Source organism: Salvia hispanica, chromosome 2, assembly GCF_029641045.1.
Source record: "Salvia hispanica isolate PSC_SH4W2 chromosome 2, Shi_PSC_v1, whole genome shotgun sequence".
Taxonomy (NCBI): Eukaryota; Viridiplantae; Streptophyta; class Magnoliopsida; order Lamiales; family Lamiaceae; genus Salvia; species Salvia hispanica.
The window spans coordinates 18,245,615-18,263,285 of NC_142693.1; the positions used below are offsets into that span (position 1 = coordinate 18,245,615).

The following is a 17,671-nucleotide window of genomic DNA, read 5'->3' on the forward strand; positions in this document are numbered from 1 at the left end:
AAATAACTCAACAATATTGTGAGTTCATAAAAGGGAAGAGACAAGTTGGATGTCAAGGTGTCTTCACCATTAAACGAAGATCAAATGGATCGATAGAAATTAAGGTACTGAGCATGACTTATGGCAAAAAGACTGTACTGAGATATATAGAGTGGATTACTCAGAGACATTCTCTCTAGTAGCAAAGAGAAATATCTTTAGAGTGGATTACTTGATAGTTATACATAATGATGGATACAAACTAAGAAGCATGAAACTTAATGAGGAAAGAAACAGCAACTAGTCTTCATGATCAGAACACATATCTTATGAGTTGAGATCAAGGCATAGGGACTCAACTTATTGAAATACAACATATGTTTAAAGCTGCGGCATAGGAATTCAAGGCATGGGAATGGGCTGAACGACAAGGGACATCAAGTTTTTCTTGGTTTCGGAATGGGGAAGGCCAAAGCCATCTCCATGCTGATACACGCAGAGCGAGATTCGTCCAACATTCATTGCAGTCTGCCCGAAATTCTTTATGGGATTCTCCATCAATATCTCTTTGTTCATTCGCTTCAGTGCCATGTCTATCAACTGCTTTATATGTTTGCGAGCATCCTCCTCAGAGCATCCTGTTTCCTTCATGTAGCACTGGATTGATTTTGGAACATCCCCTCGTTTCATTTCATCCTGTTTAAGAAAATACTACTATATTCAAAAATAGATGTGTTGAGGCTTAAGCTATGTTATAAATTAGTGCATTGCTTTCTTACAGATGAAGTTCCCAAGTCATCGGCCAGACGAAGAACTGTGGATGGCCAACGAATGATACCGGGATATTGCTCTAAGCTCTTCATTTCCTTCATGTTGATTGGATTTGTGGTGAAGTAACCACAAAAAAGAAGTAGAGGACCGGCAACGGAAATCCATGCGGTATATAGGTACTCATCTGTGGTTGGGACATAACCACTGTGAAACCATGTTGCTTCTAAATAGTAAGCTCTGCACAGTTCTGCCCACTGAAACAACAAACACATTATTACTACCAAACTTCCTAAGATATTATCATAATCACACTAAATATAGATAATAGATACATATGTTTTTACCAGATTCCTCAGATTAGAGATAACATTGAAACCTTGGCCTATGAGTATATGATAAGCAAATTCATTCACAGAATTGAAGAGAGCTAAGAAGGATATCTTCATATATTCTGGAAGGCTGTCCAGTGAATTAATATCCCACCTGAAGATAGTAGCATCAGTGGTTGCAATTGACAGTGATGATATATTTGAATAAATGAAGCAATCAAACTAACCTCTCAATTGTGTGAGTGAACAATTCAAGTTCTTCCAAGGTTCCATATACGTCGTATATGTCGTCTATAATGGTAACTATAACAGTCATCTTGCTCAAAATCTCCCTTGAATATCCAAGATGAGGTTCCGGAATGGATCCCAGAGCCCACAAGAAGCTCTCTGCCAACCGGTGCCTAACAAATCCCAGCTTTTCCGGCAGAGCAGTCTCTTTATACCAACTGAAATTGTAACTCATCAACAATGAATGCTTCCACTCTTACTAAAAATTAAATCTAATAAATTTACCTTGACAGTCGCTTGAGCTCTTGCTGGTATGTTGCTTGTACCATGTTATAGTCCAACTTAGCCAGCTCCACCAGAGTAAGGTTTGCTTCGAAAGTATTCTCATACACTTGTATGAACCATTTGGCTTCTAGCCTCTGCAATCTCCAGTGCAGAGGAACCTCCAAAGCATGCCTCACTTGCTCCTTTAGACGCGGCTCTGTGATTTGGTCAAGCCTTCGAGTAAGGTGATTCAGTGAGAAATCTTTGGCTAAATCCATTAGGCTCTCCCCTTCCATGCTTAAATACGAAGCTTCATACAGAGATACGAGCCCTCTCACATCTTCGAACAGAATTGCCTTGAAACTTCCTTCCTCATCCATCAAACTACAGAAAACCTCTGCAGCAACAAATCAGTTAAGGATTAGTTAGTTAGTTAGTTAGTTAAGAAAATATTGTTAGTGTTAATTAATTTAGTTTCATCAAAATGTGTTACTATAATTAACCTTGAGGAACATGATAACCATGCTGTCTGAGAAGTCTGAATTTGAGAGATGTGAAATGCAAGTCCTTTTCTAACCATTCTTGTGCCTCATAAATCTTGTCCAACATTTTAGCTATCTGGTCCTTGAAGTGGCCAGATAGGCCTAGTCTCGTCACATTGTCGATAAGGTGAAGCTGGTCGAGCTCTTCTTTAGTTTCGCGGATCAGTATTCTCACCAGATCTTTCAGCTTCTCAGCTTCGCCAACGTACTTCTCCCCCTGCATGATTAATGTTCGACAAATTGTGTGGCAGTGGAATACATTATTAGAAATGAGCCACTCACCCCTTAAAAGGCCTCATAAGGGGGAGGGTTATCCACACTTATATAGAGAAGCTAGGATCATCACCAAGCCGATGTGGGACAAGATATTAGAATTTTAACACGCCCCCTCACGTGTGGGCCGGAACGACACATCGGACTTCCATCACGTGGGTAGGCAAGAGAAGAGATAAAGAGATAAACCATCATCGACTTGGGCCCTGCTCTGATACCATATTAGAAATGGGCCACTCACCCCTTAAAAGGCCTCATAAGGGGGAGGGTTATCCACACTTATATAGAGAAGCTAGGATCATCACCAAGCCGACGTGGGACAAGATATTAGAATTTTAACATACATTCCATTTGTTCGTGCATGCAATGAAATTAATGATTCTGGTTTTACCGTGTATGGAGTTGCCAAGGACTGAACGTAATCGTCGTCCCAGATACTGGCTCCATAGTTTGCAGACCTCCTAATCACCTCCTCCATCATCAATATATTTCGATCTTAACAAACTGGTTTAATAATGTGTAATGAGAAAATAAGATTGGATGGGGTATATATAGACTATAGTGATACTAGTACCACTAATAAGAAAATAAGATTGCATAAGCTAGCTGTCAATTGAAAAATAAATAAATACTCCCTCCGTCCCATAGAAATTGACCAATTGAAAAATAAATAAATACTCCCTCCGTCCCATAGAAATTGACCCTTTAGGGTTGGCAAGGATTTTAATGCGTAATTTGGTAAAGTAAGAGAGAAGGAGAAAAAGTAGTTGAAATTGTGTAGTGGATGGTGGGCCCATAAATGAAAAGGTAAAAAAGAAGGAGAAAAAGGTTACCATAAATGGATATGTGACTATTTGTACGGGATGGACGAAAAAGGAAATATGGCCAATTTCTATGGGACGGAGGGAGTATTAAACTGATACCACTATATAAGTCTCGTTGGTTGTTGACTTGGTTATGGGAAGAGTGAACTTAAATTTTTAGGGTTTTATCACCAATTGGATATCGATGGAGTCCCAGTGACGATTACGTCTGATCGTGACCCGAAGTTCACTTCAAAATTTTAGATTAGTCTACGGCGCGAGCTTGGAACACGATTAAATTTTAGCACGGCGTTTCACCCGCAGTCCGATGGGCAATCCAAGAGGACGATACAAACTCTCGAGGATATGCTGAGAGCCGTGGTGCTCGACCGAGGCGGAAGTTGGGAGACCGCACTACCTCTGATCGAATTCGCTTACAACAACAGCTTCCAAGCAACGATCAACATGCGCCGTATGAAGCACTATATGGAAGAAAGTGTAGATCACCGCTCTACTGGGATGAAGTTGGCGAGCGAAGGGTACTCGGACCCGATGCAGTTGAAGAGATTATTGAAATTGTTCGACAAATTCGTGTGAGAATGAAGGAAGCCCAAGACAGACAAAAGTCATACGCTGACGTCCGACGGACCGACTTACAATTTCAAGCCGACGATAAAGTATCCCCGTCGAAATGGATAACGCGTTTTGGTGTTAAAGGAAAGTTGAAACTGCGTTTTATCGGACCTTATGAAATTCTTGAAGAAGTAGGACTCGTAGCCTATCGATTGGCGCTACCGCCAAGCCTTGGGAACGTGCACAACGTCTTTCATGTGTCGCAGTTGCAGAAATACGTGTTCGACCCGAAGCACGTGATTCACTACGAAGAAGTTGCCTTGAATCCAAACTTGAGCTACGAGGAGCGACCCCAGAGATCTTGGACCGTAAGGGGTTCAAATCTTGAGGAACAAATCTATTACCTCTATGAAAATACTGTGGAGAAATCACGGGCACGAAGAAGCCACGTGGGAGCTTGAGGACAAGATGATGGAACTGTACCCTGAACTCTTCCCATGAAGGTACCAAATTTCGGGACGAAATTTCTTTTAAAAGTGGTAGAATGTAACGCCCCACTTTTTCGAACACTAATTTTTGAGTCATAAAAATTTTTGGCATTAAATGCTTTTAATGCTATGAAGTATGAGGATTAATTGATGAGTGAGTTAATTGCATGATTTTCTTTGTGACCTAATTGCGATTTGGAGTTGAGATTTATTTGAATAGTCAAATATGTTGAGTATTTGACGTGGCTGTTGAAAAGTCAAAGATGTGGAAAATATGACGTGGCCGTTGAAAGGTCAATGTGTTGAGAATATGAGGTGGAAGTAAAAAATGGTTGATTTTGTGAAATAATTGTGTGAATATTTTGATGCAGAGTGAAATATATATTGTGGCGAATTATTTCCTAAGGGATGAGTGATTATTAATAGGATATTCATGAATATCATACACATTTTATTGGAATTTTCGACCCCTATTATTATTGGAGAAGAAATCCTATTTTTCTTGGATTTAATTATTCGCTTGGGATAATTATCCAAATTAAATCCAAAGTCCAATTGTTCTCTAATTCCTCCATGGAATTTTCGAAACCCACCTTATTCCTAGGGATATTTCGAAAATCCCCTTATTAAGGGAAGAAGGAATTGTTTATTATATTATTTGATCCCTCATTTATTTTATTTCATGAATAAATATGAATATTCTAGCATAGTTTGCCATATCTAAGAAGATCTTGCCATATCCTATTTTAATTAGGAAATTATTTAAATTCCTTGTGGAAGAGGAATAAAAATCACCTATTCCATATTCTTATTGGGAGAATTATTATTTTTATTCTGCTCCGTGATATTTTATTTTACTCCGTGAAATCCCAAATTAAATCATATGCTAATTAAATAGCATATAATTCGAATACTCCTTATTTTTCTCCCTAGATTACACGCCAACTTCCACTACCAAATCTTCTCAAATCTTTAATTTATTTAATTAAAGATATTATATCTTGCACTCTATAAATAAGAGTGAAACCCTAAACCTAAATAAAAAAAAATCGCCCCCCCTCTCTCTCAAATTCACGCCTCTCACTCCCCCACTCTCTCTCAATTTTTCTTCTATTTTTCTCCAAGAGTTCTTCATCTTTTGAGAAGAATTCAAGTTGATGCCTAAAGAATTATTGAAGAATCAAGATTCTACTTTGTTTCTACCGATCGTTTTTATCAAGAAGAGGTATTTTGATTTATCGTTTCTCATCTAACCGATTAATCGGTGTTCTTGAACCCTCATGCATATAGATCGAGTGAAAAGGGGAAAACCAATTGATGAATGAGATGCATATGTGTGTGTGTGTGTGTGGATCGTGCGTGTGTTGTGTGTGTGTGTGCATGTGTGTTGTGTGTGTGCGTGTGATGTGTGTTGTAAAACACTCATGCGTGACATGTTTTGAGGATAGATTTGGAGTTGTAGTGTGAATAAAAAGTGATATGATAATCATGTCTTGATTTTGAATTGTGATATTAAAATGAATTGATGGGAAAAGGGAAACGTTGGGAACATGCATGATTTTTGAATCAATGTTTGAGACTGATTTGTTATACACATAATTTAAAGGTGATAACTCGCGCTCTCAGCGTGATAGCAAGGGGAAGAGAATACTTGCGATCTAAGCCGTCGAGGTGGGCTTTTCTTTTAAAATAAGGACAACGTCCTAAATCTTTATTGATGAGAATGAAATCTGTGCTTATCATGCCTTGATTTGTTTTGTCGTGCCTATCCCTTGTGGCTATGCCACTATTGATTTAATCGAATTCAGATCTTTGTAGAGCCGCAAACTCTACTTGGGTTAGTGTACACCAATGTTAGACCGTGTGCCAGCGTACGGGTTGGCCGGTCTAGTGACCTGGATTGCGGCCGCATTCCTTGTCATGTAAAATGAGGATATGAAAAACGTCGATGTGAAAAATGGTTGCGCGACCGTGATTTTGATAAAGGACATATTTTGGTGCCTCGGGCATTTCTAAAGATAAAGCTCTGATGGACACTTGAAAATGGCATGATAACTAATATTTTTGATAAAACTGTTTTCAACATAAGTCCATTGAGTATGTTTATAGTACTCACCTCTGCATTTGTTTTCCCTATGTACAGGTTGAGCGGCGACGAGCGGTTGGCGGTGTTGAGCAAGTTAATGAATAATATGATCATTTTGAAACTCCGAGTGTAGTTGTGTCTTCATACATGGCTTCACCCTTCTCTTGGATGCTTCCGCTGAAACATGAAACTTATTATCGTTTGTTTGAGTTTGAACTATTTCATTTTGTTAGATTATTGAGACATGATACGGTTTGGATTATCATAAGACCTTGTCGTTTTGTATATTAATTGTGATAGCCCTTTTTTATTGAACTTAATTGCTAAGCCGTTACTTTTATCGTTCTAATTGTTCATTAAATACTTTGGTAAAATCCCTTTAAATGAAACCTTAGCTTATATTCTTGTTGTATTTAAGTCCGCCTAGGTAGCGATCGCCGTATTTATTGTACCCTAAAAGTGCGATCGTTACAATTGAGGACGGAATATAACAATATCTTACCATTATATAAATCACATGAATCACTACTTCTATTGCCAGTTAATTTAATTTTAGGATGGAACTCTATAAATTTCTATCAAATTTAAATCTTAGAAGTTTCTTATAGTACTATTGATAGTCTTATCAAATGGCATACACACTGTGCTTATTCATGTGTAATATTCACATTATACATATTACTTAACTATTAAACATCCCGCCGCCTCTGCATAGCTCCAAAATCCGCCAATGGAAACGGACAACATTGAACGAATCAATTCTTGATTGCATGAATCGATTCTTCAATGTTTCTTATACCGTTGACTGTCTTTATATATATACATATCATGAAATGACAAATAGTCATACGTACTCTTCACATTATTCATATACATATTCATGTGATTAGTAAATCAATGGCACAAAAGTAGTTATGAAAAATAGTCATATACTTTTTATTTTCTTTTATACAAGGAGGGCCCATGAGACTTATATAGTGATTTCAGTTCTCTTTTTATATGTTGCGGGATAGTTGTAAGTATTTTTTAGTTTCAATTGCCAACACATGCATTTTCTATTTAGTTTTTGTGTTAGGAAGTTGCTCCCAACGATCGGCGTCCGAAGATCGGCGATCGGCTTGTGTTCCGTCGCGGTTTCTAGTCTTGATATCTATCTAGCGGGCGCGTTTGGCGCCAAGGCCATCATCTCTTTTCTCTCGGCTTGCGTTCCGGCGGTTGGGCTATCGTATCATTTTGATTGCGATCACTTCATTGGAGATTGTGATCGTATGATTTATTCAGTTCCTCACTCTTCGTGTCCTCGAATTCTCCGATCCATCATTGGAGATTGCGATCGGATCATTTTGATTGGTATTCAGTTTGCGAAAAAACTACTCCCTCCGTCCCACTTAAAATGACACGTTTTCCTTTTTAGTTTGTCCCAACTAAGATGACACATTTCCTTTTTTAGAAATTTTCTCTCTCCAATTAATACACTCAGCCACTTTTTTCCCACCCCTATTAAAATATTCATCTTTCTTTCCCTCTCTATTTTAATACTTCTACCCACCTTTCCTCTCTCCAACTAAACATATTAACCAATAACTCCTAAAATCCCATGCAGGCTAAGGAATGTGTCATCTTAGCCCAGACGGAGGGAGTATATAGCAATGCATAAGTTTGTGTATTTATTTAAAAGTACTTTTAAAGTCAATGTATTTTGGTGTAGAGATCTGCGTATGATTTATAGTTACACAATACATTTTCGAAATCTAAACTTATCATCTTGGTAACTTGGTTATTGGTCGATATATGGTATACGACTGAGGTCCAAGTTATTATGTTTTTCTGGTGATATATCTAATCCTAAATTATGTATATGGTGCATGCATCTAATCGAGGTTAGAACCAATTCATTGTCTCAAACTCAAGAGAATATTGCATAACAATATTCAAAAAATAATTTTGTACTTTAGTCATTATTTAAATTGCATAATAGAGTAAGAAAAAAAACAAGAACCAAAAATAACAATTCTACGTCTAGATAACACGCATATGATATTTTGGAGTGTTGTAATTTATTATGTCAAGCAGTTATGAAATTGATTGTATTTTCCAGGCATCTCAGAAAATTGTTGTGTTGTAAAATTGAATACGTAACCTTGAATTAAACAAGGGCTAACTAGAATTTTAGAAGAGTAGTATTATCGATGATCTGGTCGACATTTTAGACAAAATGATAAGCTTGCAGGATTCTCAATATTTTATTGTCTGCTCCAATTTGTCTCTTTTCAATATTTATGATTTTTAAATCTATATGTTCGGATTTTATAAATTTAGTTAATTCAAATCATGTTATGTCACGCATTCTAAGTTTATTGATGTTCTGGTCGAAAAAAACATAAATATCGTTTTCCCTCAATCAAATAAAATTGACTAGTTTAAGAATTAAAATAAAACGATAAGCTTGCAGGATTCCCAATATTTTATTGTCTGATCCAATTTGTCTCTCTTTTCAATATTTATGATTTTAAATTTAGAATGTTCGGATTTTATAAATTTAGTAAATTCGAATCATGTTATTTCATGCACCATATATTTGATATTCGTATTTTATTCTCTCAATTCATATAAATTTTAATATTTTTTATTTTTTAAAATATGTGCTCAAAAGTAATGGATCAACTGGATAGATATACTACTGCAAGTCTGCAATCCATCACATTTAATCAGGAGAATGAAGATCAGAAATAATATTAAGCTCCCATCACTGGCAGACCTACATGCATGGAGCCATATATGGGGTCCCATGGAACCCCCAAGATTTATAAATTTCACTATATATATATAATAGGTTCACAATATTACATGCAGATCTTATAGTGCAAGTGGTGTAACCATTACAGAGAGCCGAGACGATTCTTGCTGATCTCGTTAATTTATTCGCATGGTTTTATGTGGTTTATGTTTATATTTACACAGTTACTATTTTGTCCACCACACTTCCTATTTTTAAACTACACACTCTTTGCAATAAAAAGTATTCTCATAATAGTCATTGTCTTTACTATTATTCAATATAAAATATTTTGAAATTTTATTATTATGGAACACAAATAATATCATAATAATGTTAGCTTTTCTAATGCCCACGTTATTTTTAACGACAATGATACATATATATTTATATGTATTTCTAGTTATTGTCATCCCTTTTTATTATTTGTCACACTATAATCTATACTTCCTCTGTCCCATTCAAGATTACCACTTTTCCCTTTTTTTTTTTTTTTGTCACAATCAAGATGACCAATTTTCAATTTTGGAAATAACATCCTCTCCCCTCTTTCCTCATTAAAATATTCAACTATCTTTTTCATCTTTACTTCATTCCACCTAACAACTCTTCCTAAAATTCCGTGAATGTGGCCATCTTGAATGAGACGGAGGGAGTATATCTTACAACTTCACTCATGTCATAACTATTTGTGATGAGGTAAATATCGAAAATTACAACTTCACTCATGTCATAACTATTTGTGATGAGGTAAATATCGCAAAATACCCTGAAACTGTTAATGAGTAATTTGGACCCTCCCCCGAGTTGAAATCATGTGTCCGCCACTGCGGCTCCCATATTTCAACTTGTTAAATGCGCAAAATATATATACATTACAACAACTCTATAAAGACATTGTGATAAATTTAAGAAATATGAACATATATTCACACGTGAACTTAATGATAATCATTTGAATAAGTAACGAGAAAAACTACAAGAAGAAACAAAATCACGCTTAAATATGAAATATTTGGTTTTAAACAAAGATTTTATTTAGTGTTGTTTATATAGAAATAATAAAATAAAATAGAGAAAAAATTGAAATAATGTGATTTATACTTTACGAAATGTATTATTTTTAATGATATAAATAGGACGTTTCATTAATAATGAAACATAATGGATTGCTAATATATTAGAGATACACGATGCAAACGTTTTCTTCTAAAACTATTCCTCACAGGGAGTTTCATTATCAAATAATAACACTTACATTATTTAGTCAAGTAGATTGGAAAAACATATTTATGATATGTGGGGTTCAAAAACATAGCATCCACTTAACAATCTTTTTCTTTATTTCAATGTCGTTGAAAGTAGAGCTGGCAAATTTTGATACGACACGGACCCGCGCGAAATTAACACGACACAAACATGCACGTTTAGGATTTGGATTCTTATAGGGCCGACCTAATAAGAATCCGAAGATAATGGGTTGGGTCGGGTCCGGTTTGGGTCGGGTTAGTGTTATGCGCTGAGAAAAAAATAATTACTTTTTATTTATTAAAAAATTATTAAACTTTAACTTTAGTTATTTTTTTGATTAGAAAAGATTATACTTTTACTTTAATTAATTAAAAAATATTATACTCTAATTTTAATTAATTAAAAAATACTATACTTTACTTTTATTAATTAAAAAATACTATTAATTACTATTTTTTATGAATTTTAAGAAAATTTTTTGTTTAATGTTATTATAAATTAATTTTTTTTAAATTATTTAATTTCGTTATTTAGATTTAATATTGCTATACTTTAATTTTATTATTTTGATTAAGAAAATAATTATTTTAATTTAGAATTTTTTTATTTTATCGTGTAATATCATGTTTAAATCGTATAATTGTATCATGTTTTAGTCGTTATCGTGTCGTGTCAAGCTAACTGACTATCATTAACAGAGGGTTGACTTTTTTTGGGTACACGATAACACGCATGAATCCGACACGAACCTGTTGGGTTGGGACACGATAAGAACCCTATGATTTCGGGTTAGGTTGGGTTTTGACCTTATTGGGTTGGGTCGATAATCGGTCGACACGATAACGACCCAACCCGCACGATTTGACAGCCCTAGCTAGAAGAATCATCGAACACTATTTCTATGGCGCATTAAATAAATTAAATAATATTCTCTCCGTCCTTGAAAAGTATAAACTATTTCCTCCATTCCTGAAATGGATAAACTATCTCTTTATTAGTCCGTCCTTGGAAAGTATGAACTTTCTAATTTTGGAATAATTAAATAACATATTACCCTTACATATCATTTTATTTACTACAAATTATACAATTAAATCTAAAACCTAAAATGAGATATAGGTAATTAACTTCAATGATACTCCAAAATCAATCCGACTCATTTTGGTTTTTGAGTAAAAAATAGTACTCCATCTGTCCCAACTAAGTTGAACTAAAATTATTGGGCACAGAGATTAAGAAATTGTGTTGAAAAGTGGAAGAGATGAATAAAGACGAGCAAAGTAGGAGACAGAATAAAGTAGGAGTGACTGGAAATTTTTTTGTCAAAAAAGGAAATGACTCAACTTAATTGGGACCTCTCAAAATGGAATGCCACTCAAATTTAGTTGGGACGGATGAACTACCTATTTTTAGGTTTACTCTAAACCAAAACCAAAATATTTTCAAATTTTATGAGTAAAAAAAACATAATATAGAGAATATTCTTTTAAATTTGAGTTTAGTGTAAATGACTGGTGTAAAATCATATTGGATATGACATTTACACACAAAAATGGGTTTGAGTTTAGTATACATGGAAATATTCTTACATTCCACTACTGTGGAGCTCACTCTCCACTAACACTACTTACACTACCTTTTATCACTCTCCGTCTTACTTTACCAATTACTACTGTATATTAAAACCTGTGTCGAACTATATGTTCATATTTTTCAGGGACATACTGAGTACTACTATCAGTTAAAAGATTTATTCTTTTTTCTTTTAGAGTCATTTTTTTAGCACATGATGCAAAAAAATTTATTAAATGAGTTAAGTTGAGAGAAAATAAAGTATAAAGATAAAGAGAGAATAAAGTAGTTAAGATGTGTATGTTATTTTCTAAAAAAGAAATGAGTATAACTCAACTACAGCGAGACGAGATAGTATTTTTTCATAATGAAACAAAAATTGAGACAAATTATTTTGTTGGAAATTTTGAAAAATGACCATAATTTATACTTCATCCATCTGTAAATAGGAGTCTCGTTTTTTCTATTTTAGTCCGTCCGCGAATAGGAGTCTCAGTTCATAATTACCATAAATGACCATAATTTATACTTCATCCGTCTGTAAATAGGAGTCTCATTTTTTTCTATTTTAGCCCATCCGCGAATAGGAGTCTCAGTTCATAATTACCATAAATGTTAAAAAGGCCCCACATTCACCACCTCATTCCTTTCATGTATCATTAAAACTAATATATACAAGTGAGACTCATGTATACTTCACTAACTTTCTTCCACCCACTAACTCATGTCAGAAAGAAATGAGACTCCTATTCCCGGATGGAGGGAGTAGGACGCAAAAGAAAGCATCTCTAAATTGAGGATAAATTAATTTTAGTTGAAACACCAAGAATGAGGACGATTTTAAAACATTAATGGTATATTTAAAAAAAAAAATTAACATCTTTATCTGCATTAAAAATTATCAATATTTGATGTCTCAAAATTTTATCCCAGTATTCATCTCTTGCGTGCAGCTCTCTATTATATGTTAGAGTTGTTTCTGCGTCGTTGACACTAAAACAACTCAACAAATTTCAACAGTAATTGGGCCCTCTAGGATTAAATTCTTGCTCCGTCACTGCCCATGGTGATCAATTCCTGGATCCGTCAATAGCACACGTTATCCTTAGAGCATCCACAATGGGGTGCCCTATAATCCGCCCTATAGGACGCCCTATCCTCTGCCACATCAGCAATTTATTCTCCTACCCTTCCACCTACAGTGGGATGCCCTATATTCCGCCCTATAGCACCACAATTTAATTTTGTATTTAATTTTTATGTTTGCAAATATATCAAGCAAAATAAATAAATAAAAAAGCACCACAATTAAGGCAAATCCTACTGATTAGGCCTGATTCATGCATGTGTTTTATAGTAAAACTGCAATGAAATCAGCGAACTAACGACCCTTTTTGAGCCAGGTGTGTGTAGATTTCGCCGAAAACCGAAGATCACATCATTTCAGAGGGTGAAAGCAAAAGTTGGGAAAAGAAGGAGAAAAAAGAGGCGGCATTTGAGCTGATCAAGTCATTATTCAACCGGAGCCAGTCAACCTCTGCGCTGGAGAGAAGACTACGAACTCCACTCTAAAGTGTGAAGGGCAGAAGCGTCATTTCAGGGGAATGGTACCCTAGGGATCAGAGCCCTACGCCTCCATATATAAAGGAGTCTTTCACACTAAGAGAAGGGAGTTCCCCCAATTTCATTTCTTGCTTTGTAGTGTAGGGGGTTCTCTTTAGAGTAGGCAGGATTTCTAGCTCTCTTCTAGAGCTGAAATCAAAGTTCCCCTCGTTTCCTTGCTTTTCAATCTCCTGCACACACTTGGTTCAGTCTAGATAGCTGGTAGTTAGCTGGTTGATTGTTGTTTACACTCGCATTTCCGTTTCTGTTCAGTAATCCCACTCCGAGAAGGGGTGATGAAACAATTTCTTGCTTTCCTAGCTTAGTTCTGTTTTATTTTCATGTAATCGACTCTTTCCTGTTTCGTTCTAGTTTAAATCTAAGTTTTCTGTTTTCGTTTTCTTAGCTTCGTGTTTGTTTTACATTTTAATATTTTAGATCTGTTTTCGCTTTCATTGTTTTGTTTGAGTCTTAGCTTAGATTTGATGTTTTTGTTTGAGTCTTCGTTTTCTGCTTAGATCTACGTGTTCTCTTTTCATTTCTGCATGTGATAGTCGTGGTTCTTGTTTTTACGTTGTCGTAGTTTAGATCGTAGGAGTGATTTTAAGTTTTATGTGTTTTCTTTTGTTTCGTCTTCTTCAGCTTTTCAGATCTGTTGTTGCTCTGTTTCTTTATGCTGATCTGTTGAGGAAGACGATTCTGTTAAAGTTGTTATGCTTTTCGTACCTTTTTGCAGGGCCTGACAACCCCGTTTATTCTGTTTGTCTTTTTATAGTAATGTTTTCCGAGTTGATCGGTTAGGTAGCTTAGTTGTTCAGCTTAATTAGTTTTCTTCTTTTCCAAACTCGTAGTTAAACTTAACTCACCCCAAAGTAAAGCGTGGCAGCAGCGAAGCCCCAAGCCGTATCACACAAACATATCAAACGCCTCATCTATGTGGGATCGATCCTTACTTCCTTATTCTGATTAGTTAATATTAGTGGGTTAAGGTTTTTATTTCGATCGCCCCTTCCTGTCAGCTCTTCCATTCTCCTCACTCGAGTCGGAGCCACTCATCTACATTTACTTCATTAAAAAAAAGTTAAAAGAGTGGAGATAAAAAAACAAGTGCACTACAGATCAAAGCATACTCTGCATCATTCCCAACTTGCGGCGCAGATCATCGATCAACCACTTGTGGTATTCGGCTTCGCCCGGGTCCTCGCACTGCCTGAAGGCGTGGTGCGTGTCCAACAACATCCTCCGGTTGGCGGCCGCCACCAACTCCGCGTAGGAATGTCCCGCAGCCGAAGACGAAGCAGGGGCCAGGGTCGCGATCAGGGTTGGGGTCGGGGCCGGGGCTGGGTTCTGTGAGGATGTCGCCTTCGCCTTGCCCTTGTACATCGGCTGGTTGAGGTCCATCGGAGGTGCGCCGCTATCGCTGCTCTTATAATCACCGGCGGTGGTGTTCTTCGTCCTCTTCGCCACAAACCGATATGGGCAGAATCCCGCCTTGGAACTTCTGCTTGTCCTTCAAGATGAGCCAGGAGCTGTAATGCTTGAAATCGCCATACAATGAAATGTACGACGCGCACATCCGTCAAACTCTCGCCGCTGCCCTTCTCTCTCAAGCACTTCTCGTACTCTGAAGAGAACAAATTGACCTGCTTCTTCACCTGATCTCAGTGCTTGCGGAGCTGCTCCCTATGGCGATTGTAAGCGGCCGTCGGCTTGGCCTCGTTGTAGCGATCAGCGATGCGCTCCCAGTACGCGATTTGCTTTTGGTTATTGGCAAACACCGGGTCCTCTGAAATATCAACCCAACACTTCGTCAAGACATTGGTTTCATCCGGGTTGTAGTTCGTCCTCCCTGGGGCGAATTCTTCATTCTTCTCCGGAGGCGGCAACTTCTGGGCTCTTTGCTTGTTCCTCTTCTTCTTGGTGGTGGAGCCCGAGGCGGCGGCGGCAGCAACGACGGCAGAGGCAGAGGCGCGGCCGCGGGGTGTAGCGGGGGCGTAGGTGGGAGACGGCTCCATGTCTGACAGTTTGTACGAATCCGTGCTGAAATCGGGATCGTACTGGGTGTTGGAGTTGAAGGGCCGGTATTCATCAAGGCTTGTACCCGGTCACCGTGCACCATCACCGAACAACGGAAATCCGTCGGGACAATTCTGACTTGGGAAATCACCGGGATTCATTTTATAAATTGAAATAGAGAGAATGAGATGAAAGAGTGAAAGGACGAAATAGAATTGTGGTGTATATATGTAAATTTTGAAGAATTAAAGAAAATGTAAAACGTGTTGCATCGGGCGCGCTATCGTCCGCGTCGCCCGCAATGAAGCGGACGATAGCACGCCCGATGCGTGCTCCAAGACCTATCGTCCGCATGGCTACAGTGACGGACGATAGCCGGCTCGATGCATCGGGCGGACTATCGTCCGTTTCACTGTGAATGCTTTAGAAAAAAAATTGCATTATTAGTTCCTAAACTTATGGTATAGTTACCCAAGAAGCCCTTGTTTAGTTTTTTTAAAAAATCAGAATCTCCAACCCCTACAAGGGTGTTTCAGACTATATGTAATAGTTTGGGTTAAGCTAGGGAAAGGAAATCCTCTTTACATAAGACAAATTACACCAAATTACACCTTTGACTGATGATCACTCATATTGACATATTGTCACTAATGATAAAAAAAAAAAAAGACACCCTATTTTTATATAGAAGTATCTCAAATTTACTGGGCATTGGTTAATTTAATAGAGTTTCGAGAATTGAGCACACAATGCTATTAAAGAAACTAAGTGGTGAATGCGTATGATGCAAACTATTGTAAACTTTGAGAGGCAAGCGTTGCTAAATGTAGAAGTACGAATGTGGTGTGTTTCTCTCTTGCAAAGCCTACACTTATTTATAGGCTCAAGGAAAAACTTGAAAAAACTCAGTCATTACAACCATTCATTACTTAACCTAACTTAAGAAATAATACTATCTTCGTTCCATCATAGTTGAGTCAATTTTTCACTTTGAGAAGTTTCCTCATAGTTGAGTCATTTCCATATATAGTAACTTTTTTCTCTTTCTTACTTTACTCTCTCTTACATTATTCACTTTTTACTTTATTCTTTCTACTTTTTTATCTTTCTTACTTTTTTATCTATTTATTTAACACACTCATTTTGTAAACTCTGTGCCAAAAAGTTTTGCCTCAACTATATGGGAACGGAGGAGTATTGCATTTGAAATGATAACTTGGTTAAGCCTTTCATATGGAATGTGATCAAGCATACATGTTCTTTATGAATGAGAAAAAATTCTACGAGCATTAATAGAACATGTTTTGAAGTCAAAGCACTATAGAGATGCAATAAAGATGGAGATGAATGCATTAACTAAAAATAACACTCAGTGTGAGTCAAACCAACTAACACATCTTTTGCTGAAAATCACATATAGTTGTCAAATAGATTGGGCCAATTAGCTCTAACTTGGATTCAAAAACATGAAATTGTATCCATGAAGGTTTGAACTTGTGACCTTCACATTTAGGACTGTATCACTTTAATTTCTTAGCAACTAAATTGTGGAATTCAACACTTATAACGTCTAGTCTTTTGTGCATAATTAATATCCAAACCATCACTTGTACATATCATGCTCTGAACAAGTAAAATCCTCTGAACATAATTCTACAAAAATAATGTACTAGTAATAAGATATCAGGATGCTTCCACTCTAACAAACATAACTGACACTGAAGGTAGAGAGAAAAACAACTTGACAAGAGAATAATGTACTTGTAACTTCTGCATGCTTAGACAGCTATGCTCACACTATATTGTACTATGCTACTTGCAACCATATATAACAAGGCCACGAGTAGTTTGATGCTATTACGGTTAAAAAGGGTCAGAAACTCAATTTCTTAATGGCTTTGATCTGATATAACATATTTTTACATTAAGTTGTAAAACCCCTCCCACTCTCTTTCTCTCTCTCTCATGCTAGAAATGAGCCTCTCAACTCCCAAAGACACTAATCAAATGTGTATGTTGACCAAAGGAAGCCTAACAAACTTCAACAAGAAGATTCCCACTTGACTCTGTCATGTGCTAATCTTGTGAAATACACTTATAAATAGGAATCCCCTCCCA

The 17,671-nt window shown here is 36.6% G+C and overlaps 1 pseudogene across 1 annotated transcript; it reads right to left on the reverse strand.

Annotated features, from left to right (window-relative positions):
* Nucleotides 1-360: 360 nt before the first annotated feature.
* Nucleotides 361-2,373, reverse strand: LOC125202720 (exo-alpha-bergamotene synthase-like; annotated as a pseudogene). The gene is made up of 6 exons (XR_016135546.1): nt 2,075-2,373; nt 1,593-1,968; nt 1,307-1,525; nt 1,095-1,233; nt 759-1,004; nt 361-675 (listed from the first exon to the last, which is right to left on the reverse strand). The product of XR_016135546.1 is annotated as an exo-alpha-bergamotene synthase-like (transcript).
* Nucleotides 2,374-17,671: the final 15,298 nt, after the last annotated feature.